Raw genomic sequence first — 23,542 nt, 5'->3', positions numbered from 1 at the left:
GCTGCAGTCCATGAGGTTGCAAAGAGGTTGCAAAGACATGACTGAGCGACTGAACTGAACTGAACTAGGTTTGTCATAGCTTTTCTTCCAAGGAGCAAGCATCTTTTAATTTCATGGCTGCACTCAATCTGCAGTGGTTTTGGGGCCCCCCAAAATAAAACCTGCCACTGTTTCCATTTTTCCCCCATCTATTTGCCATGAAGTGATGGGACCAGATGCCATGATCTTAGTTTTCTGAATGCTATTTTAGGTTTTTCACTCCTCTTGCACCTTCAAGATGCTCTTTAATTCCTCTTTGTTTTCTGCCATTAGAGTGGTATTATCTGCTTATTTGAGGTTATTGATATTTCTCATGGCAATCTTGATTCCAGCTTGTGCTTCATCCAGCCCGGCATTTTGCATGATGTACTCTGTATGTAAGTTAAATAACCAGGGTGACAATATACAGCCTTGATGTACTCTTTTCCGACTTTGAACCAGTCCATTGTTCCATGTCCATTTTTTAATAGAAAATGAGTTTTTATTTAATATTTTAAAAATAATACATTTGTGGCAAGTGTAAATAAAATTCTAACATAATAATAAATAGATAATTTGAACCAAGAAAATAATAGGGCCACAAATGCAATTCCAAATGCAAAGCAGTTATCCTATGTTTAAGGATAGTTTATATTAATGTATATTTTTGTTTTTAAGAAAAAGATGATTACAAAAAAAGATGTATAATTGGGTATATAGCCACTTAGGTGTACCTAAGTTCTACTGGTCAAAAATATATTCTTTTAGAAAATCCATTTTAAACATCTTATACTTTTTTCAGTGATTTTCTCCAGCTCTTTGATGGACTGAACTCAGGAACTGGTTTGGCCATACTTGAATTATACTGATATATACAATACAGGCCTCCAAGGGGCAGTCCAGCTCTAACTTGTGAAGTAGGCCCAGTTCAGAATGTTGAACAAACAGTAGTACTAATCATCAAAAGTTACCAACTTTAGGTACGTTTGTTTTGGGTTTCTGTGGTTTAGGCACATCCAAAATTTCTTCATAGTCCGCACTTATTCTTTTTGCCCCAGTGACCAACTGTGACCATTTGATCTGAATTTTAGGACAATCTTTCTTCAAATGTTCCACAGAGCCACATAGTCTGCAGCCACCACCATCGGCATAGAGTCCTTTGGGATTATCAGGACAAGATCTGGACAGATGTCCCATTTCCCCACAAACAAAACATTTTGCAAAAGGAAGTTCACCAAGAGCTGGGTCTAGTTTAACCTTGCACTTGTGGATCCACACCAGTAACATATTCCAGTGCCCATTTCTTGATTCTCAAGGGCAGCAGGGCAATCTGCAATCCCATGGCCAGCTGTCTACAATGGAAACATATTGCATTTTTCTTTGCTGCTTGTCTTTTTAATCGTCTTCCTTCCCAGCAACTGTCTTTCTTTAAGGCAACTACAATTTTTTCCCTTGCTTCCAGACTGTTGCTATCATCTCACCATGTGAACCGTCTGTGAGTTTTGTCTTAGATATTCCATTAATCCATTCACACCTTCATTTAAATACTCCCTTTTCTTTTTATTCTTTTTGTGTTTTGCTTGGGATGCATAATTTTTAAGGCACAGCCTATTGGCTTCAAGTTGTTTACTCTTTGGAAGGTTTTGGCTTTGTCCCTCAAAGGACCCCTTCTTCATGTTCTCCCATAATGTTGTAGAGAAGAGTCTTTTGTTCTGTGTGGTAATAACTCATGCCCATCTGGCAGGGCTTCATCAGAGGTTTATCAATCACACAAGAATCCTCCAGAGCAGCAGAGTTACCAGGCCAGAGAAACACGTGCCCCTGTGGTGGTGGCACCTCCATGTCCAGTTCTAACTGTTGCTTCTTGACCTGCATACAGATTTCTTAGGAGGCAGGTAAAGTGGCCTGATATTCCCATCTCTTTAAGAACTTTCCACAGTTTGTTGTGATCCACATAGTCAAAGGCTTTTGCATAGTCAATGAAGCTAATGTTTTTCTGGAATTCTCTTGCTTTTTCTATGATCCAATGGATGTTGGCAATTTGATCTCTGGCTCCTTTGCCTTTTCTAAATCCAGCTTGTACATCTGGAAGTTCAAAACCTATGATGTACTCTTTAGGGTCAGATCCCAAACTGTGCAGCTTGGGCATTAGCCCAGAAGTTAATAAAAAACTTTATGAGGTAGCTTTCCTGACCTCCTCTCTCCTGGGGCTCCCTTTTTTGGTCTTCAAGCCAGAAAGCCAAGGCTTTGCTTACCCAACTTTCCCAGTTCTGCTATGCACTTCCCATGACTATGCCTGAATCTAGGGCTAAACGATGGGAGGACAAAAGAGAAAGAAAAGTGCCATGTTCATCCTGCCTTCAGTTTGGCAATAATGCATCTGTTCAGAGAGAAAGGCTCCCCTACCTCAGAGTTTTAGGTTCTTGCAGGGTCCATGAAATGCTGTTGTGGAATTGCTTGTGAGCTGGAGTATAAAAGCACAGGAAAGATGTTTTTAAATGTAGTTTCCTACTCTCTCTAGGAGACCGCTCACTTGCTCCTTGAGCCAGAATCAGCAGATGTCTCCCGAAGCTCTCTGTGTCACTGTTGATGTCCCTTTTAGTTTTCAGGCTGCCCTGAGTTTAGACGGGGAACACAAGCGGAGGAAAAATGGTAAGCTCACTGACAATTAGGTGGTACTTCAAATTATGATTTTCTTCTCCAATCTGCCTGTTATTACTTAGTTTTCAAAGTAGCTACTCCCTGCATCCTGTTTGATTTTAAGCTGCAGTCAGTGGGAGAGACAGAATGGAGTATACTTACATGATCCTACAACCTAAATGTTGGTGTTTATATTTTTGTAGTTTTATTCTTTTTAAAAATCAATAATGTTTGTTTTCATTACATTAACATTGCATGTTTTCATTACATGGAAACTTTCAAGTTGTGGGAAGTGATAATGGTGATTCTGATAGAAATGTAAAATTTCATTACAGAATATTTTCATTTTAATAAACGAGTTTTTATTAGAAAAATTGTAAGCAAGACTACTCCAGTAATGCCTGCCTGCTGTGCCCCACATATGTATCCACACTCTAACCACTGAGTCAAGTTTTCAATGTTTCTTCCATTTTAGAAGACCCTTCTGTTCATTTTGAAGATCCAGCTGCAGTGTTGCCTCCTAGAAGAAGCCTTCAGAAATGCAGTAGACAGGGGGCTAGGTCCAATGCATTTGGAGGTGGCCACAAGAGGAGCTGAGTAAAGAAAGGGTCCTCTGAGCAGCTGGGGTTATAGAGACAGACTTGGGAAGGGCTGGTAGGCTGGGACAGGAGAAGCTGTTGGCAGGTGGGTATGTGGGCCCTGAGCCTGAGTTTCCCCCCAAACACAGTGCAGATGATAAGCCCACATAAGCATGGAGAGGTTGGGAGTGACCGTGCCCAGTGCAGCACTGGAACTTGATCAGAACCATCTCTGATTACACCCCATGGAATGGCTGGACCTCCTCTAAAGTCCTTTTCATGGACTGTGAAGTCCCACCAACTGGGCTCCAAGCTCACCTCTCCAACCTCGCCCAAATCCTTTCCTTACATACACTACACTTATTCCTACCTCAGGGCTCTGTGCTTCCCTCACTGGGAACACCCTTCCCCCAGGTCTTCACCTGGCTGCTTCCCTCTTATCCCCTATCAAAGCCTTCTCTGACCACAGGTTCACATGGTATTCACTGCCCAGTCATTCTCCACACTGGTTCTGTGCTTAGTCATTCACTCGTGTCCGACTCTTTGAGATCCCATGGACTGTAGCCCACCAGGCTCCTCTGTCTTTTGTATTTTTCAGGGAAGAATACTGGAGTTGGTTGCCATTTCCTCCTCATTTCATATTCCTGTGGCATGAAGTTGTATCTTATTTACTTGCTTGGCCCCTGTTCTCCCCATGTGACCATGAGTTCTTGAGGGTATGGCTTTGCCAGCCCTACTCAAGGCTGTACCACCGACATCTGGAACAGGGCTCACCTAGCACTTGCTGAAGGGCTAAATAAAGGAATGAATGAATGAACAAACAACAGCCACGAGGAGGTGACTGGTGCAACAGCAGACAGAGGAGGGCAGAGAAAGTGCTCAGGGGTGCCTGGCCAGTGGCCAAGGCTACCAGTGGTGACCGTACTGCCCCGTGGGGCTGGCCTGCCAGGCGACAGCTGCCAGGGAGTAGAGTGGCTCGTTCTGTGAGGGGAAACAAGGGTCTTATTTACCACAGACAATGAATTTCAAGACTGTGTGAAAAACACATTTGTCACTGAGATGTGTGAATCGAGGACACAGGAATGAAAGCGCTAGCTGTTCTTCAGCTGAGTCTTCTCCCAACCCCTGCCAGCCAGCTGAGAGGCACAGCCCTGCCTGTCCTGGCCTGGGCCCCGCCTGGGATCTGTGGGAGCAACCATCCGGGGAGGCTCCCCACCCCCCTGTGATCGACCAGAGTCAGCCGTGCCCAGGTTTTTCTCCCGCTGAGCCTCCTGATGGCTCTCCTGGTCCCAGGCCTCAGCCGAGCCACTGTCTGTGCTTCAGCCAAGGGCTGCACTGGCAGCCGCTCACGTCCCTCTCTTGTTCTCCTCCTCATCAGGCCTGAGTCCCGAGTGTGGTGGGAGCTGTGGAAGCAGCCCTGAGGTGGCCCCCTGCTCTCGGCCCCTCCTCACCGCAGGTTGTGAGGTGTGTGTCTGTCTCTAGTGAGTGGGTGGGGTTGGGACGACCCTTTTGTGGGCCCTGCCCAGTTAGAGCCTGGAGGGCAGGGGCTCTTGTAAGCACTATAGAGCCGTTCCAAATCAGGGCCCTTGAGTCCCAGAGAATTGGTACTTAGTTGCTCAGCTGTGTCCAACTCTCTGTGACCCCAAGGACCGTAGCCCACCAGGCTCCTCTGTCCATGGGATTCTCCAGGCAAGAATACTAGAGTGGGTTGCCAGGCCCTCCTCCAGGGCATCTTCCCAACCCAGGGATGAAACCCAGGTCTCCCACATTGCAGGCAGATTTTTTTTACCATCTGAGCTATCTGAGCCCCAGAGAGTTGGAGACAGACCAAGTTGGAAGCCACGGCCCCGGTTCCAGGTTCAGGGGCCACATGGTGAGACCCAGGCCATGGCTCCCCATTCCAGGCATCCTGGGGCCCCCCTCCAGCCCAGGAGTGGGATCCCCACTGCCAGAACCTCCTTAGGGAGGGAGGACCCCATCAGCAACAGAGGAGTAAACCACTCTCAGTTTAAGTTTGTGGCTTCCTCATTATCAGGCCTGAGTCTCGAATGTGATGACAGAGCCTGGGACTTTCAGCTTCCACAGCTGAGCCCTGAAGGCAGGCCTCAGGTGAATCTGGAAGGTGTGAGCATTTATGAGGTCCCAGGCCTGGTGCCTGCTCACCTGGAGGCGGCAGGGCAGGAGGAACCTCACATGCAGACACTGTAGACTGGAAGGAAGGGGACATCAACATGGACCACGGTCCCCACCTCCTGTGGCCTTGGAACCCAACATAACCCTGGCGATGACAACACCCCAGCAAACCCCGAGCCAGCCTTCTGGGCTGACGGATTTGCTTTCATCAAAGCTGACAACATTGGGACTGCCTAGGCCAGTGTGCATGGCAACCACTGCCCTGCCTCCCTGCTGAGGGTCAGCCCCCACTGCCTGCATACCCTCAGGGATGCTGCCCATCTGTCTTTGGAGTCTGAAGCAAAAATAGCTAATCGCATCTCCACGTTCTGCATGAGTCACCCACACCTCTTCACAAACGCCTCTCAGGCATTTTCCAAGACAGCAAACAGTCGGCAAAAATAAAAGCTTTATTTTTTATCCCTGTGGCTTCTGGGATTTGTTTCAGTATCTGGGGAGGCAAGCCTGGGAGGCTTGGTGATGAGCTCCGTGGGCTACATGGAGCAGGGAGGGGGTCTTCCTCACTGCCTGGTAGTGGAACAGCCTCCTCACCTGTATGAGCCTCAGTTCCCACGTCTATAAAGTGGGCTCATAATAGCCCCCCTTGGTGGATCTACTGGGGTCAGAAGTAGAGTCACTGCTCTGTTGGCATAGTGCTGCCCACTCTGTGATGAGAGGCACTCAGGCTCCTGGCCAGGAGGTTGCACCGGCTTGCTTCTATGCCTCCTTCAGGCAGGAACTGCCCCGGCTGCCTAGCCTTACACTGCCACTTGGGTTATCTGGCCTTTCTCTGAGCTCAGGCCTCTCTGAGCTAGCCAAGTGCACCTTAAGCTGTCTTGATCAGGGCCCAGGAATCACGAGGTGGTTGAGGAAGTGGGGGCATGGAGGTGTAGGGATCCCCAGCAGTTAGAACAGTCTAGGGTGTGCAAAACTCACAGGCGCTGCTGCCCACTGACTCCCCTCAGACCCTCCCATCAAGCTCAGCCAGGGACTTCCTGCCCCAGCCTGAAAAGAACTAGGTCCACAATCTCCCTTCTCCAGAATCCCTACCAGGCTCCCCCCACCTCCCGGGAGCTGGAGCCCACCTGGATCTCCTCCCCACTTGTGTGGCCTCTTGCCCTATGGCCCTCCCACCTGCCCACCAACATTCCGTTCTGCCTCTCTGGACCCTCCCTGCCTCCAGGCCTCTGCACTGCTGTACTCTCTTCCTGGATGGCAGAGGCTGAAGTTCAACCTGCTGTCCTCTCCTCCAGGGAGCCTGACTCAATCCCCTCGGCCCTGCTAATGGCCACAGCTCCCTTTCTGGGATCCCATGCCGTTCACACAGTCCTCTGGGCAATTTGTCCCTGGGCAAGGCCTGTGGTCCCTGTGTGGCTCTCTCACCTACTCATTCATGGCCAGGGAGGGCGCAGTTCACTTCTGTCCCTCATATGGATCCAGGCGGGCAGTTGCCAAGTGCATCCACAATGGTCACTCCAGGTAAATCAAGAGGTTGACAAGCAGGGGTCCAGGTGTCCCGCCCCTGTAAATGGTGGATCTGCTGACCTTATTTACACAAGGGTTTTCATGAGAATCAGCATTTCTGCCTTTACTTAAGAGCTCAGAAGAGCCAGCCACATCAAGCCTCCATTCCTTCCTGGCACTTGTCCCTCTACTCAGGGAGGCCACCAGCTTGCTGTCCCCATCATCTGGCTGGCCTGATTAAGCCCTCTGTGGTCACTGGCATTCGGGTGCCTCAGGGGACCTGGTGTTCTAAGAGACCAGAGACCAGACCCTTGCACTGGCTGCACCTCCCTGGGGGTCACACAGACATCGCTCCCTAGGATGTTTGCTCCTAGCTAGAGACGTCTGTCAGGGGTCTGGAAAGATAGATAGATAGATAGATACAGTAGTTTATTAGCTTGAACACCAAGCTATCTTACATCTTTTAGGAAGAAAAAACACTAAATTTAAAAACGCACCACCCACTGAATTTGGACACAATTAAAATGTGTTAAGCATTTCCTTGGGGAAGGGACACAACACCTCTACTCAATTAAGAGAAACATTCATATGGTCTAGGTCTTTATTTTTATACCCACATGCCATGGATTCGTAGGAATCAGCCCCAGGAGTTCAGGCTCCTTCCCATTCGTCCTCAAGCAGTGTGCTTCTTTGGGTGGAGCAGGCTGGTGCTTCAGCTGAACCCAAGGCCCTTTTTCTTTGACTTCCTTCTTTTTCTGATCATTTTCCTTCACACATTTCAGGAAGCTATCTTGGCTGTTAGAGTCCTTAATATGCTCAATACACACATTAATTCTCTTGGCAAGAATCTTGCCCTTAACTTGTTTGCTTACAATGATCCCAACAGCATGCTGAGTAACGCTGCAGACTCATCCACTTTTGCCATGGCAACATTTGTGGGGCATTCCTTCTTGAACAGTACTGATTGCCTTGATAGCCACAATATCACCCTTCTGGTAGATGCACATGTATGTGGCCAAAGGAACAACCCCACATTTTCTAAAAGGTCCAGAGGTCATTCAGCAGGTGTCCCTCCTCTTCCTCTTTGCGTTGCTCATTTTGGCAAATTACTGGAAGATGGTGGTTCCAGCCGAAAGGCAGGAAAGATCTTAATGGACAGAGAAATAATTTCATTTCTCCCTGAATTTGGAAATCTGAAGGAAGTAATTAAAACCCATGGGATGGTCCCAGAGCACTGGGCAGGTGAACGTGCTGCAGCCCCCTCGCCCCGCAGATGGATGGCAGCACTGGAGCAGGAGGGCCCAGGCGACAGCAAGCAGGGCCACTCAGCTGCAAATAGCTCCAGGAAGCAAGAAGCTGCTTTTAAATACCCCTCATTCCTGCTATAAGAGGAAGTTCTCACAGCTGAACTTTAACAAATTCGTTGTTGTCTTTTCTGGGAAAATGAGGGAAGATGAAGTCATCCTTGTTATAATAAAACAAAGAAACATACTGTTTTTCTCTGGCTTCTCTCAGGAGTCGTGAGTAGACAGAGAAAAGGCTCTTGTCAGAGAAGCTGGGAGGATGTGTGAGTGTATCTGAGGCCCAAACCAGCGGCTTCACTGGGCATTCTGGGTCAGTCCTGGCCTGTGCCACAGCCTCTGGACTTGTGGGGCCCTCATCCACGGCCAGCACCTTGTAGCATGTGCACAAATGCGACTGTGAATCTTGTTCCCTCTAGGATTGCTGAAAAGCAGTTTGATTGTCACCTGCAGGGGGACATAGAAGGGGTCTTATGGTTGTCACAGAAGGGGAAACTGAGGCTCAGAGAGAGGGCCTGACCTGTGTTAGGTCACCTAGTTTGACTGAGTGGGATTCAAACTAATATTGGGCTTTTATTGGCTTCTGAAATGGTCTGGGGTAGCCCACAGCCATGACGGATTCTGACTTGAGAGGTTCTCCATGCAGAGACCCAGGCAGCTTGTGTAAGGAAAGGCCCAGGCCGGATGCGGGGGCTACTGAGGTCACAGGCAGTAGAGGCTGGCCCAGTGCACACGGCCAGCACTGGGCGTCCATGGAGAGCAGGGCCTCCCCAGCCACTGTCCTAAAAGACAGTCAGGGAGGCAGTGGTGTTAGAACTTGAGTCCTGTGTGAAGATACCACTTGGGCATGGCCACCTTTGCAAAAGCCAGTGAGCCTCTGCCTCTAAAGCTGAAACCTCTCACACTGGGGGTTCAGTTCTGTTCAGTTCAGTTGCTCAGTTGTGTCCAACTCTTTGAGACCCCGTGGACCGCAGCACACCAGGCTTCCCTGTCCATCACCAACTCCTGGAGCTTGCTCAAACTCATGTCCATTGAGTTAGTGATGCCATCCAACCATCTCATCCTCTGTCATCCCCTTCTCCTCCTGCCTTCAATCTTTCCCAGCAGCAGGGTCTTTTCAAATGAGTCAGTTCTTTGCATCACGTGGCCAAAGCATTGGAGCTTCAGCTTCAGCATCAGTCCTTACAATGAATATTCAGGACTGATTCCCTTTAGGATGGACTGGTTGGATCTCCTTGCAGTCCAAGGGACTCTCAAGAGTCTTCTTCAACACCACACCCTGAGGGTAGGGTCATCCTGATCAGATGTGAGCACTGAACATCTGTCCCTGCCCTCAGCATCTGGGGAAGGCTGGTTGTCAATTGGAGGTGCATTCCTGGAAAATGCAGATGCCGAGGTCTCATGCCAGCTTGTGGACAGCCCAGGTGGTTCTGATGCCCAAGCAGCCAAATCCTCCACCTAGAGGAGTCCCAGAGGTGGGGACCCTCCAACTGTCACCCATCCAAGAGCCCTTGGGCAAGGCCCACCCACCTCAGAGCTTCCTAATAAAGTGCATACAGTGCACCACCTCACTTGTGGACAGGAAGACACTGGTGTGAATCAGCTGCCTCGTGCCAAACAAACTCACAGCCCAGATACGGTTACCTCTTCCCTCAAACCTTTGCGTCCAACCATGCTGCTGCTCTTATCCTCCCTGTTTCATTTGAGGCGACCCTGGTTGAGTGACTTGTGCACTGCAGTGTGGGGAGTTGGGGGAGCCAGGCCAGGACATAGTGTGTGACCCAGAACCCAGCTCATGCCACCTCCTCCACTCTGGGCCCTGGGTCACATGTATCAGTGCAAGGAATCGCCAAGGCGGAGTGTGAAGAAGTGAGGGCAGCCACCAGGAGAAGTCTTCACAGGGCTGGGGACACCTAATGCCAGGCATCAGAATGGTGACAAGGGTGAGGCTCCCCTGTGCACACCGGTCCTCTGCACACCTGCTCTGTGCAGCCCCCTGCATCCCTCCAAGAACCAGGCTCAGGGCCTTCAGGACATGAAACCCTTCACTCCAGTGTTTTTTGAATGACACATTCCAGGATCATTTTCATGTTTCCAGGCCTGACGACTCTCTGCACAGCTATTCACTTAGTCATGTTTTTCATATCAATTCACATTTTAAAATTAGTATCATTCTTAATGATAGTATCTATGAACTCATGGGTCTAATGTGCTGGCCATGTGCTTTTTAAAATGTGTTCAAATAAACATGCTGACACGTGTCAGTGACTGAAGAGTGAATAATGTTATGGCGGTCAGTGCTCAGCATTGCTGGAGTGACTCAAGAGTGAATAAATGTATTGCAGTTAGTCCTCGGCATTGCTGGCCCCTGAAGACAACAGTTGGCGCTGAGGTGGATTATAGGTCCTCCAGTCTCGGAGTCTCTTAGGTGAACCAAGCTGCTTCCTTGACATGCCTGAGACCCACAGGGACCTCAGCTGGGCACAACCTCCAGCAGCAGGTGGCCCCTGAGGCAGAGGCCACGCAGGCCATGCCCTCGCCTAGGTACACGTTCCACGTGGGCTCCAGTCCATGGAGGGCCGTCCAGCCATGCTGAGTGCTACTTTCATCTTGGCCCAGGCGGCTGGCTATCAGTCGTGTCATCGGGACAACAAAGTCCAGGCTTTGTGCGGGCTGCCAGGCCAGCCCAGGCACCCCATGTCACACCTCCAAGACTCGCCAGGATAAGGCTGGGAGGAATCACTGCTTGTGCAGATGGGCCCTGCTGCTCAGGGGACAGGCACTTCTGGGACTAACACTTCAGAAAGACTCCGCCACAAAGACACTCCGAAAACATCAGTGCTTTGGCAATGGTAGCTGTCCAGGCCAGGCCCATCTGAGCACCCTCCTGGCCCTCTCTGGTCCTGGAGGTGGGGGCTACACAGAACGGGGGCTTCCAGGGATGACAACTTTGACAGCATGTGGGTGACTGAGATGTGGGGGTGAGACTCAGCGAGAGAAAGGAGTGGCTGGCAGAGGGGCAGGGAGGGGGATGCTAGCCTAAAGGCCACAGAACAATGGGAGCTACTTAACAACGGCCACAGAACAACGGGAGTTTCCATAGAGAACAGTTTCTCTAAGGAAGCAGCCTGCTAACTGGCTCCATTTCTAGCCTCCTCTCAGTCCCAGCAGCCCCAGCAAGGGCCCTCAGGTGAGGGTCTGCAAAGTCCCTCTGGCCAGGCCACAGTGGTTCCAGGACTAAGTGAGGCGAGGGCATTTTGGAAAGTGAGATGAAGCACCTAGATTACTTCTTGTCCACACCAAGACCTGGCTCTGCTACAGCGGCCCAAGGTCACGGGCCTCTGTGGCTTCTGCCTACTCAGCATCTATTCCTCCTTATGGCAACAGAGACCACTCTGTCCTTTCTTGCCTGTGGTATCAAGGGCATGTGGCCCCAGTGGCTACTTGGGGTAGGAACTAGCTTTCCCTACAGTGCTTTGGGATGGGTGTGTGATTTGGGCACAACCACTCAGGGCATGCCACCCCCAGACTTAGGAATAGATCCATGAGTAGGCACTTCACTGGGGTGGGCCACCAGACAATTCTTGGGACAGGAATTTGAATTGTTGGAGCAGAGACTCTGCCTTCTGCTTGGGAAAAGGAAGGACAGGAGGTAAATGTAAGGCTGCCAAGGGCCTTCTTGTAAAAGAAGCCCAAGTGGAGAAAGTAGAGTGAACCAGCAGAGAGCCAGAGACCATGTCCCAGATCTAGCTATGTCTGATGTCCACCCCTAGACTTTTCTTTTTAGTTTAAAAAAATTTATTTTTAATTGAAGGATAATTGCTTTACAATATTGTGTTGGTTTCCACCAAACATCAACATGAATTAGCCATAGGTACACCCCTAGACTTTCTATTTACAGATGCAAAGACATCCTTCTTTTGTGCTTCACCTGCGTCTGCTTGAGCTGAGATTCTGCACATGCAATGGAAAGAATCCTAAGACCTGAGGCTCTGGAGACAGACATGGTTTTGGAGTGCACCATCAGCAGCAGGGGGTGGGCTACACCCCATCAGCTATGGGCTGTGGGAACACATAGGCTGGCCAGGGCAGACATGCATTTGGTCCTTAGCTGTGAGTCCCTGGGGAGGTCTCTTTCCCTCTCACATTCTCTTCTACAAAATGGATCTGAGGAGCCCAGCTCACAGGCTGACGTGCCAAGGTGACACCTGCTCTGAAACTCAATGGAAGGAAGGATCAGACATGGGAGGGACATCCTGGGAGTTGGGGAAGGGCTGTGTAGGGAGGCAGCAGGTGTCAAGGCCCAGAGAAGGGAACAAGCCAAGAAGAGCAAGGCCACTGTGGCGAGAGCAAGGTGAGGAGCACCCTCACTGTGGGGCATGGGATGAGCAAGTGATAGGTTTGGTCAAGTGTTGTGGGATGGCCCTGGTAGGTCTCTGCTGGGTGAAGAATGGACAAAGGGAGAGTCATGACTGTAGGATGAGCTGGAATCAGGGGGTGGAGAGAGTGGCTGCATCCTGGGCAGATGGGGAAGGTGATGCCCACAGGCCATGCTGATGTGTAGACGGCAAGGGTATGGCTACTCAGGCTGGCACTTGGCCATCTGGGGGACTTGACTGACATGAGGGAAACTGCAGGAAGATGTGAGAGTGGGGGAAGCCCAGAGTAGAGCAGTGGAGGAAGACAAGGCTGATTATTGGGCCAGCCATATGGACGGAGGAGGAGAGCACAAGGGCACGGCGACCCTCTGTGTGACGCACCAAGGTTTGGAGGACGAGCTCCAGAGCAACAGATGGGTGGCATGAAGGCGGAAGCTGGCATGGATGTACACCTTTGACCATAACAACTGCTCTGAGACCCTGTCCAGGGAGAGGGCAACCACTGACAGTGCCTGCCAAGAACAAGGACATTTACCACATTGCGAAGCGTGCCGAGCCCCTGGCCACAGGCACTGGCTAAGCAAAGGGTCGTCCCTCTCTTCAACAGAACGCCATGCAGTGGTAGGAGGAGCACAGGAGATGGTGAGCACATCTGCAGCTGAGGAGTGAGAAAAGCCACTTATAATTCAGGCTATGCTTAGAATGAGTGAAGCTTTGCCTAAAAAAAATGTACCTCCACAAACCCAGAAGGAAAAAAAGAAAGTGAAAGTCACTCAGTCATGTCCAACTCTTTGCGACCCCATGGACTACACAGTCTATGGAATTCTCCAGGCCAGAATACTGAAGTAGGTAGCAGTTCCCTTCGCCAGGGGATCTGCCCAACCCAGGGATCAAACTCGTATCTCCTGTATTGCAGGTGGATTCTTTATCAACTCAGCCATCAGGGAAGCCCAGAGAAAAAGCCCACCACATTCAATGACCAGAGGGATCATCTTGTCCTTAATAGGCTAAGGAGTGGCTTTGGTTTTTCCTTTACTGCTTTCTGCATTTCTGATACTTTCTGCTTCAATGGCTTGTATTACTTTTACAAAGAAGCATTAAAGGGTTTTTTCATTTTGGGAAAAAAGAAAGGAAAGACAAACGGAGAGCAGACAGGTGATGGAGGAGGAGCATGACACCAGCTGTGCCAGGAGGAGGCAGCTTACTGGAACCTACAGCTTTGTGGAAGGCGGCCAATTCCTCTCTCTCCAGGCCCTCATTGATCTGAGGAGGTCATAACACACAGAATGTGGCGCACATTTGAGTTGAATGACAAGCAGGGGTGACTGATTCCAAGTCATTTGTCAAAGCAGAAACCAATGTACGGGATGGCCCAGCCACTGTCTTCAGACACCCGACAGCTGCTCCGTCACCTCTTTTCTGAAACCAGTGCTCCCACCACTGCTCTTTGAGAAGCGTTCCAAGACTCAAAATAGTTGGAATGCAAACTGCCATCTGGGGGTTCAGACTGGCATGTGTACAACATTTTAGTTTGTGGAGTCCTTTCATCACCTCTGTGTCCTAGGTCCCGGCCTACACCCTGAGGGAGCTGAGCCCCTACCACATGTTGGCCACTAACAAGCAGCCCAGGACCCAGCTCCTGCCCAGGGGACCAGCAAGTCCATTCCTACAAGCAGGGCCCCTGGGGCCCTCAACTTCTCTTCCAGTCTTATTTATTGTTACTAGTCTGTGTTTTAAGTTTTTCATGAAGTATAGCATATATCCTACAATGCACACACATTTGAAGTGTGCAGCTAGGTGAGTCCTCCCAAAGTGAAGACACCTGTGCAACCAGCACCCAGGTGGAGAAAGAGCCTGTTTCCAGCTCCTCAAAGTCTGGCTTGGGCTCCTTTCCACTCATTAACCCTTAATTTCAACTGGAAAGAAAAATGAAGAGGGATCAAGAGGTAGAAAACCATCACTGTTAAGACAAAGCCTGATATGTGCTGTGCCCAGAGGGATACTACTAAATGCAGAGAGAGGAAATGAGGAGGGGCCCCATGTGCCCTACCTGTGCAGCCATGGTGGGCTGCATACCCAGCTTGGGGCTACTCTGCCCCTCATCACTGGTGGTCAAGAGGCCATGGTCTAGGGATGTGTCAAGCCTGTTCAGCCTCAATCCCACCCCAGACCTACATAAAAGAAGCAAGAACATGAACTACATGGATAAATATAGACAGTTTTTCTTTTTATTTAAATATCTCTAAAATGTAATTGGCTGCGCAAAGCAAAAATAATGTATGTGGGGTTTGTAAATATGGGGAAACACAATGTATGACAATAGTATTGTAACGTGTCCCCCAAAAGATATATTGAATTTCTAGCCCCTAGTATCACTGAATGTAACATTGTTTGAAAATAGGGTCACTGTAGATTTAATTAGCTAAGATGAGGCCATTCTAGATCATAAGGCAGTTCTATTTCCAGTTTTTTAAGTAATCTCCACACTGTTCTCCATAGTGGCTGTACTAGTTTGCATTCCCACCAACAGTGTAAGAGGGTTCCCTTTTCTACACACCCTCTCCAGCATTTATTACTTGTAGACTTTTGGATCGCAGCCATTCTGACTGGTGTGAAATGGTACCTCATAGTGGTTTTGATTTGCATTTCTCTGATAATGCTGGGCATATACACTGAGAAAACCAGAAGGGAAAGAGACACGTGTACCCCAATGTTCATCGCAGCACTGTTTATAATAGCCAGGACATGGAAGCAACCTAGATGTCCATCAGCAGATGAATGGAAAAGAAAGCTGTGGTACATATACACAATGGAGTATTACTCAGCCATTAAAAAGAATACATTTGAATCAGTTCTAATGAGGTGGATGAAACTGGAGCCTATTATATAGAGTGAAGTAAGCCAGAAAGAAAAACACCAATACAGTATACTAATGCATATATATGGAGTTTAGAAAGATGGTAACAATAACCCTGCGTACGAGACAGCAAAAGAGACACTGATGTATAGAACAGTCTTATGGACTCTGTGCGAGAGGGAGAGGGTGGGAAGATTTGGGAGAATGACATTGAAATATGTATAATATCATGTATGAAACGAGTTGCCAGTCCAGGTTCGATGCACGATACTGGATGCTTGGGGCTAGTGCACTGGGACGACCCAGAGGGATGGTATGGGGAGGGAGGAGGGAGGAGGGTTCAGGATGGGGAACACATGTATACCTGTGGCAGATTCATTTTGATATTTGGCAAAACTAATACAATTTTGTAAAGTTTAAAAAAAAAAAAAAAAAGATGAGGCCATTCTAGAGTAAGGTGGGCCACTAACCTAATATGACTTATGTCCTTAAAAGAAGATGGCCATCTGAAGACACAGACACACTTGAGAGGAAATCATGAGACAATGAAGCTGCAAGCCAAGGAACTGTCAAAGATGTCTGGCAAACCACCAGAGCTAGGAAGAGGCAAGGAAGGATTTTTCTGTTGGTTGCAGAGAAAGCATGGTCCTGTTAATACCTTGATTTTGGACTTCTACCCTACGAGAGAATAAATTTCTGCTGTTTTAAGCCAACCCAGCTTCTGGTACTTTGTTACACAACTCTAAGCAACAAATACAAGCACAAAGGTTGAGAGACAAGGGAAGATCCTGGCATCGCGTACTCATACTATGTGTGAAGTAGTATAGTATTACTTGAAGGTGCTAAGCTAACGTTGTGGCAGGAAGAATTCTAAAATGGCCCCCCAGATTCCCAGCCTCTGGTGTACATGCCTTGTGGAATCCCCTCTCCTTGAGCGTGGGTGAGACCCATGAATATCATCAATGGTACTCCTATGACCAGGTTAAGTTATATGGCAAAGGTGAGGGGAATTTTGCAAATGTAATCAAGCGCCTTAATCAGCTGGGTTCAGTTCAGTCACTCAGTCAGGTCCAAGTCTTTGCAAACCCACAGACTGCAGCACGCCAGGCCTCCCTGTCCATCACCAACTCCTGGAGTTTACTCAGACTCATGTCCATTAAGTCGGTGATACCATCCAACCATCTTATCCTGTCATCCCCTTCTCCTCCCACCTTCAATCTTTCCCAGCATCAGAGTCATTTCCAATGAGTCAGCTCTTCGCATCAGGTGGCCAAAGTACTGGAGTTTCAGCTTCAGCATCAGTCCTTCTAATGAACACCCAGGACTGATCTCCTTTTGGATGGACTGGTTGGATCTCCTTGAAGTCCAAGGGACTCTCAAGAGTCTTCTCCAACACCAGAGTTCAAAAGCATCACTTCAAAAGCATCAGATGCAAAAGCACCTTCAGTGCTCAGCTTTTTAGTCCAATTCTCACATTCATACATGACTACCGGAAAAACCATAGATTTGACTAGATGGACAAATGTTGGCAAAGTAATGTCTCTGCTTTTTAACATGATGTCTAGGTTGGTCATAACTTTTCTTCCAAGGAGTAAGCGTCTTTTAATTTCATGGCTGCAGTCACCATCTGCAATGATTCTGGAGCCCAAGAAAATAAAGTCTGTCATTATTTCCATTGTTTCTCCATCTATTTTCTATGAAGTGATGGGACCGGATGCCATGATCTTAGTTTTCTGAATGTTGAGCTTTAAGCCAACTTTTTCACTCTCCTCTTTCATCAAGAGGCTCTTAAGTTCTTCACTTTCTGCCATAAGGATGGTATCATCTGCATATCTGAAGTTATTGATGTTTCTCCTGGAAATCTTGATTCCAGCTTGTGCTTCATCCAGCCTGGCATTTCTCATGATGTACTCTGCATATAAGGTAAACAATCAGGGTGACAATATAAGCCTGGACCTACTCCATTCCCAATTTGGAACCAGTCTGTTGTTCCATGTCCAGTTCTAACTGTTGCTTCTTGACCTGCACACAGATTTATCGAGAGGTAGATAAGGTGGTCTGGCATTCTCATCTCTTGAAGAATTTTCCAGTTTGTTGTGACCCACAGGGTCAAAAGATTTTACATAGTCAATAAAGCAGAATTAGATGTTTTTCTGGGACTCTTGCTTTTTCGATGATCCAATGGATGTTGGCAATTTAATCCCTGGTTGCTCTGCCTTTTCCAAATCCAGCATGAACATCTGGAAGTTCATGGTTCACATATTGTTGAAGTCTGGCTTGGAGAATTTTGAGCATTACTCTGCTAGCGTGTGAGATGAGTGCAATTGTGTGGTAGTTTGAACATTCTTTGGCATTGCCTTTCTTTGGGATTGAAATGAAAACTGACCTTTTCCAGTCCTGTGGCCACTGCTGAGTTTTCCAAATTTGCTGGCATATTGAGTGCAGCACTTTCACAGCATCATCTTTCAGGATTTGAAATAGCTCAACTGGAATTCCATCATCTCCACTAGCTTTGTTCGTAGTAATGCTTCCTAAGGCCCACTTGACTTTGCATTCCAGGACATCTGGCTCTAGGTGAGTGATCACACCATCTTGGTTATCTGGGTCATGAATATCTTTTTTGTGTAGTTCTTCTATGTACTCTTGCCACCTCTTCCTAATATCTTCTGCTTCTGTTAGGTCCATACAATTTCTGTCCTTTGTTGTGCCCATCTTTGCATGAAATGTTCCCTTGGTATCTCTAATTTCCTTGAAGAGAACTCTAGTCTTTCCCATTCTATTTTCCTCTATTTCTTTGCATTGGCCACTTTCTTATCTCTCCTTGCTATTCTTTTTTTTTTTTTCTAATTTTATTTTATTTTTAAACTTTACATAATTGTATTAGTTTTGCCAAATATCAAAATGCTATTCTTTTGAACTCTGCATTCAAATGGGTATATCTTTCCTTTTCTCCTTTGCCTTTAGCTTCTCTTCTTTTCTCAGCTATTTGTAAGGCCTTCTCGGACAACTATTTTGCCTTGTTGCATTTGTTTTTCTTGGGGATGGTCTTGATCACTGTCTCCTATACAATGTCATGAACCTCTGTCCATAGTTCTTCAGGCATTCTGCCTATCAGATCTAATCCCTTGAATCTATTTTTTACTTCCACTCCATAATCATAAGGGATTTGATTTAGGTCATAGCTGAATGGCTCAGTGGTTTTTCCCTACTTTCTTCAATTTCAGTCAATTTCCCTATTTTCTTCAATTCATTCTTCAAATTCAGTCTGAATTTAGCAATAAAGAGTTCATGATCTGAGCCACAGTCAGCTCCCAGCCTTGTTTTTGCTGACTGTATAGAGCTTCTCCATCTTCGGCTGCAAAGAATATAATCAATCTGATTTTGGTATTGACCATCTGGTGATGTTTATGTGTAGAGTCTTCTCTTGTGTTGTTGGAAGAGGGTGTTTGTTATGACCATGGGTTCTCTTGGCAAAACTTTGTTAGCCTTTGGCCTGCTTCATTTTGTACTCCAGGGCCAAATTTGCCTGTTACTCCAGGTATCTCTTGACTTCCTACTTTTGCATTCCAGTCCCCTGTAATGAAAAAGACATCTTTTTGGGTGTTAGTTCTAGAAGGTCTTGTAGGTCTTCATAGAACTGTTCAGCTTCTTCAGCATTACTGATTGGGGCATAGACTTGAATTACTGTGATATTGGGTTTGCCTTGGAAACGAACAGAGATCATTCTGTCATTTTTGAGATTGTATCCAAGTACTACATTTTGGACTCTTTTGGTGACTATGATGGTTACTCCATTTCTTCTAAGGAATTCTTGTCCACAGTAGTAGATATAATGGTCATCTGAGTTAAATTCACTCATTCCAGTCCATTTTAGTTCGTTGATTTCCTAAATTGTCAACATTCACTCTTGCCATCTCCTGCTTGACCACTTCCAATTTGCCTTGATTCATGGACCTAACATTTCATGTTCCCACACAATATTGCTCTTTACAGCACTGGACTTTGCTTCCATCACCAGTCACATCCACAGCTGGGTGTTGTTTTTGCTTTGGGTCCATCTCTTCATTCTTTCTGGAGTTATTTCTCCACTGATCTCCTGTAGCATGTTGGGGATCTACCAACCTGGGGAGTTCATGTTTCAGTGTCCTATCTTTCTGCCTTTTCATCCTGGGTGAGCATGACCTAATCAGACAAGCTCTTTAAAAAGAAGGTCTAGAGGTCTGAGAGTCCCACCACAACCTCTTCTTGATGTCCTTGAGAAAGTAAGCCACTATGAGTACTACTGCTGCCAGGAAATAAAATCTGACACCATTTACATGAGCTTGGAAGGGGATCCTAAGCCTCAGATGAAATTCCAAACCCAGGTCTATGAGATTCTGAGGAAAGGACCCAGTTAAGCTCTCCCTGGAACGTGACTCATGGAAACTCTAAAATAACAAATGTATACTGCTTAATGTTTCCAAAATTGTTTTAATGCTTTAAGTGAAAGTGAAAGTGAAGTCGCTCAGTCGTGTCCAACTCTTTGCAACCCCACGAATTGCAGCACGCCAGGTCTCCCTGTCCATCACCAACTCCCGGAGTTCACTCAGACTCACGTTCATCGAGTCAGTGATGCCATCCAGCCATCTCATCCTCTGTCGTCCCCTTCTCCTCCTACCCCCAATCCCTCCCAGCATCAGAGTCTTTTCCAATGAGTCAACTCTTCGCATGAGGTGGCCAAAGAACTGGAGTTTCAGCTTTAGCATCATTCCTTCCAAAGAAATCCCAGGACTGATCTCCTTCAAAATGGACTGGTTGGATCTCCTTGCAGTCCAAGGGACTCTCAAGGGTCTTCTCCAACACCACAGTTCAAAAGCATCAATTCTTCGGCACTCAGCCTTCTTCACAGTCCAACTCTCACATCCATACATGACCACAGGAAAAACCATAGCCTTGACTAGACGGACCTTTGTTGGCAAAGTAATGTCTCTGCTTTTGAATATGCTATCTAGGTTGGTCATAACTTTCCTTCCAAGGAGTAAGCGTCTTTTAATTTCATGACTGCAGTCACCATCTGTAGTGATTTTGGAGCCCAGAAAAATAAAGTCTGACACTGTTTCCACTGTTTCCCCATCTATTTCCCATGAAGTTGTGGGACCAGATGCCATGATCTTCGTTTTCTGAATGTTGAGCTTTAAGCCAACTTTTTCACTCTCCACTTTCACTTTCATCAAGAGGCTTCTGAGTTCCTCTTCACTTTCTGCCATAAGGGTGGTGTCATCTGCATATCTGAGGTTATTGATATTTCTTCCAGCAATCTTGATTCCAACTTGTGTTTCTTCCAGTCCAGCGTTTCTCATGATGTAGTCTGCATATAAGGTAAATAAGCAGGGTGATGATATACAGCCTTGACGAACTCCTTTTCCTATTTGGAACCAGTCTGTTGTTCCATGTCCAGTTCTAACTGTTGCTTCCTGACCTGCATATAGGTTTCTCAAAAGGCAGATCAGGTGGTCTGGTATTCCCATCTCTTTCAGAATTGTCCACAGTTTATTGTGATCCACACAGTCAAAGGCTTTGGCATAGTCAATAAAGCAGAAATAGATGTTTTGCTGGAACTCTCTTGCTTTTTCCATGATCCAATGGATGTTGGCAATTTGATCTCTGGTTCCTCTGCCTTTTCTAAAACCAGCTTGAACATCAGGAAGTTCATGGTTCACATATTGCTGAAGCCTGGCTTGGAGAATTTTGAGCATTACTTTACTAGCATGTGAGATGAGTGCAATTGTGCGGTAGTTTGAGCATTCTTTGGCATTGCCTTTCTTTGGGATTGGAATGAAAACTGACCTTTTCCAGTCCTGTGGCCACCGCTGAGTTTTCCAAATTTGCTGGCATATTGAGTGCAGCACTTTCACAGCATCATCTTTCAGGATTTGGAATAGCTCAACTGGAATTCCATCACCTCCACTAGTTTTGTTCGTAGTGATGTTTTCTAAGGCCCACTTGATTTCACATTCCAGGATGTCTGGCTCTAGGTGAGTGACCACACCATTGTGATTATCTGGGTCGTGAAGATCTTTTTTGTACAGTTCTTCTGTGTATTCTTGCCATCTCTTCTTAATATCTTCTGCTTCTGTTAGGTCCATACCATTTCTGTCCTTTATCGAGCTCATCTTTGCATGAAATATTCCTTTGGTATCTCTGATTTTCTTGAAGAGATCCCTAGTCTTTCCCATTCTATTGTTTTCCTCTATTTCTTTGCACTGATCACTGAAGAAGGCTTTCTTATCTCTTCTTGCTATTCTTTGGAACTCTGCATTCAGATGTTTATATCTTTGCTAAGTCACTTCAGTCGTGTCCGACTCTGTGCAACCCCATAGATGGCAGCCCACCAGGCTCCCCCGTCCCTGGGATTCTCCAGGCAAGAACACCGGAGTGGGTTGCCATTTCCTTCTCCAATGCATGAAAGTGAAAAGTGAAAGTGAAGTCGCTCAGTCGTGTCCAACCCTCAGCGACCCCATGGACTGCAGCCCTCCAGGCTCCTCCGTCCATGGGATTTTCCAGGCAAGAGTACTGGAGTTTATATATTTAGGCAACAATAAAAAAACTACTACAATGTATATTATTATACCTAAATGAAGGTCTAAAATAACGGGGATATATTAATAGCTAATATGTCAACAAAGCAGATGAAATGGAATCAATAAAAAATACCCAATTAGCCCAAAATAAGTCTGAAAAAGAAGATAAATGATAAGAAACATATGAAATAAATGAAAATTAAATAGAAAGGTGATCAATTTCAATCTAATAATATTAACAACCACATTAAATATAAATGGTCTAAAGAACCCAATGAAAAGGCAGAGACTTTCAGATTGGATAAGAAAGCTAGAACCAACAAAGAACTCTCTATTTAAGTATACAGACACAAATAGTGGTAAGGTAAAAAGATGAAAAAAAGAAAGTTGGTATGTCTACATTGTTCTCAGAACTGATAAAGAGGGGCATTTCCAATGACAAAAGGGTCAATTTATTAAGAGGACATAATCATCCTACACATGTGCTATCTAAATATCAGAGTTTCAAAACATATGAAGCAAGATAGAACTGTGAGAACAGGCAAATCTACAATTGTAGTTGAGATTTTAAAATCCCTACTCAAGAATAGACAGAATAAGTAGATAAAAAGTCAGGAAGAATATTGAACATTTGAACATTACTAAGCAACAAACTGACTGATGTTTATAGAAAACTTCATACAAGAATAGCAGAATACACATTCACTTCAAATGTATATTCAACAAGACAGACTATATTCTAGGTCACAAAACAATTCTTACTAAATTTAAAGGGACTTAAGTTACAGAAAATGTGTTCTTTGGCCACAAAGGAATTAGATATAATTAACAAAGGTATCTGGAAAATCCCCAAAATTTGAAAGCTAAATAATACACTTCTAAATAACTTATGGATGAAAGAAAAAATAATAAAGGAATTAAAACATATTCTGATCTTAATATAATGAAAACACAACGTATCAGTACATGTGGGATGCAACTAAAGAGGTATTTAGAAGAAATCTTATAGTAGTAAATGCCAATATTAGAAAAAAGTAGATTTTAAATCATATACTCACATTGATGACCTCAGCTTTTATTGTAAGAAACAAGAAGAGCAAATGAAAACCAAAGTTAAGCAGAAAAAAGGAACTGATAATACTCAGAGCAAAAATCAATGAGGTATATAACAGAAAAACAATAGAGCAAAACAATGAACCAAAAAGCTGGTTCTCTGACAAGATAAAAAATGAATAAACTTCTATTTCAATTAATCAGGAAAAAAGAGAATACACATATTACCAATATCATAAATGAAGTGACATTAATACAAATTCTAAAGATATGAAAAGGTTAATAAGGAAATACAGAAAACTTTCTGTCAATCAATTGACAATTTAGATAACACAGAAAATTTTTTCAATATATATAAACTACCAAATCTCATGAAAGAAGAAATAGATTAAACAAACAGCCCAATATCAATCAAAGAAATTGAAACTGTTTTTAAAAGCCTTCTCATCAGGAATAAGATAAGGATGTCTACTTTCAACACTGTGATTCAGTATTGTACTGGAAGTTCTAGACAGAGTAA

At 46.0% G+C, this 23,542-nt stretch overlaps 1 protein-coding gene and 2 pseudogenes across 2 annotated transcripts in view; all 3 read right to left on the bottom strand.

The window, feature by feature from the left end:
- Positions 1-23,542, bottom strand: part of RASGEF1C (RasGEF domain family member 1C) — a 129,154-nt gene that overhangs the window by 63,813 nt on the left and 41,799 nt on the right.
- Positions 845-3,994, bottom strand: LOC100848388 (zinc finger CCHC domain-containing protein 9-like; annotated as a pseudogene).
- LOC132345828 (large ribosomal subunit protein eL21-like) lies at positions 7,093-7,972 on the bottom strand (annotated as a pseudogene).

The sequence above is a fragment of the Bos taurus genome, chromosome 7 (assembly GCF_002263795.3).
Source record: "Bos taurus isolate L1 Dominette 01449 registration number 42190680 breed Hereford chromosome 7, ARS-UCD2.0, whole genome shotgun sequence".
NCBI lineage: Eukaryota > Metazoa > Chordata > Mammalia > Artiodactyla > Bovidae > Bos > Bos taurus.
This window is presented reverse-complemented; position numbering and strand designations above follow the sequence as displayed.